Source organism: Schistocerca gregaria, unplaced genomic scaffold, assembly GCF_023897955.1.
Source record: "Schistocerca gregaria isolate iqSchGreg1 unplaced genomic scaffold, iqSchGreg1.2 ptg000224l, whole genome shotgun sequence".
Classification (NCBI taxonomy): Eukaryota; Metazoa; Arthropoda; class Insecta; order Orthoptera; family Acrididae; genus Schistocerca; species Schistocerca gregaria.
Window position 1 is genome coordinate 5,675,339 of NW_026061744.1, and position 1,699 is coordinate 5,677,037.

General features: G+C 44.0%; 1 non-coding gene across 1 annotated transcript; it reads left to right on the plus strand.

Moving 5' to 3' along the window:
* The first annotated feature begins 1,112 nt into the window (after positions 1 to 1,112).
* Trnat-ugu (transfer RNA threonine (anticodon UGU)) lies at positions 1,113 to 1,187 on the plus strand. The gene has a single exon. It is a non-coding gene; the product is annotated as a tRNA-Thr (tRNA).
* The last annotated feature ends 512 nt before the right edge of the window (positions 1,188 to 1,699 follow it).

The window sequence follows — 1,699 nt, forward strand, 5'->3', positions numbered from 1 at the left end:
TAATGAATAAAAATTCTGTACTGAGAATTCCAAGGTGGGAGATGCAAGATTCCTCCCCCCCCCCCTTCCCCCTCCTCACAATGCTATCCTTCTTTACCTACAGCAAAAAATAAATAAATAAATTAATAAATAAAACTAGAGAAATTTCTACTGTGAAACTATTTGCATACAAGAGACCGGCCCTTGAAATTTAACTCTTCAAAGTTTTAAGCCCTGCTCATTCCGGATATTGATTAGAAAGTGTTAATCCACATGTGAAACCTGAGTATATAATCCCTGTGACATTTGATCAACGGTGTTCCATAAGGACAGGTTCTCATTCAAAACGTTCGAAAATTCAATTTCTTTGTAGTTGCATTTTTTAAAGGTGTACTTGTCTAGACTCTTGTAACAGAAAGTTTTTTTTTTTAATCCGTGCTTTACAAAAGTTTCTACAGTCCATTGTTTGAAGCAGTGTCACGGCTGCCATGAGCCACGCGGGGTACCCGCCATGTGTCCAACGCCTTGTCACGGTTCGCGCGGCTCCCCCTGTTGGAGGTTCGAGTCCTCCCTCGGGCATGGTTGTGTGTGTGTTGTCCTTAGCATAAGTTACTGTAAGTAGTGTGTAAACATAGGGACTGATGGTTCAAATGGCTCTGAGCACTTTGGGACTTAACATCTGAGGTCATCAGTTTCCTAGAACTTAGAACGACTTAAACCTAACTAAATTAAGGACATCACACACACCCATGCTCGAGGCAGGATTTGAACCTGCGACCGTAGCGGTCGCGTGGCTCCCGACTGAAGCGCCTACAACCGCTCGGCCACATCGGCCGGTTTATCATGTATTCTAGAAGAGTTGCAAGGTCGTCAGTGGCGCCTGTTCTTTCGAGAGCAGTTACTATCTTCATATCTATGGTTAAACGTTACCCAGCCATTGACCTTCGTCTGTGCGAATCCGCACAGGTTGCCAGAACTCTTACGGGAATCGTCACCTTAGTGTGAGCCAGTAATGAGTGGATGGACAAATACCTATTAAGTACATTACGTATGCGGATTGTGGACGGTTGGGGATGTGAGTCTCACGGGAAGCGTGCGAGGGATAAATTCCTGCAGTCGTGCTGTTCATGTGTGCCCTCGATGGCTCAGATGGATTGAGCGTCTGCCTTGTAAGCAGGAGATTCTGGGTTCGAGTCCCAGTAGGGGCACACTTTTCAGCTGTCCCCATCGAAGTATATCAACAACACCTGTCGGCAGCTGAGGGTTTCAATTAATTATCAGTTGTGAAGGTGATTCGATGAACCCTTTGCCAGGCACTTAAATGTGTTTTGCAGGGTATCCATATAGATGTAGATGATAACTCGTCCCGTGTCGCACGTGCTCAAAATGATTCATACTGCAGAATGCATGCAAACATACTCACCGAAAATACGGACGAATATCAAGTGCAGGCTGCCGAGTGCTGCATATCCAGCTTTGACAGATCGGCTTTTCCTGCCAAGAAGAACAGGAAGTTGCTGTCTAGGAACAATCAGAGGTAGAGGAAGGGTTGATAAATACTCCTTGACTTGCAGACTAAACGTAAATAACGAAAATACATTTTTGGTAAAAATTGGTCAAAACATAATCGGTTGCCCTCCGTATTGGATTAGCTGTTTTGAATATTGAAAATCTGACTTCAGATTCGTTTTCAGCGACATTAAAAATATATATGTAACAC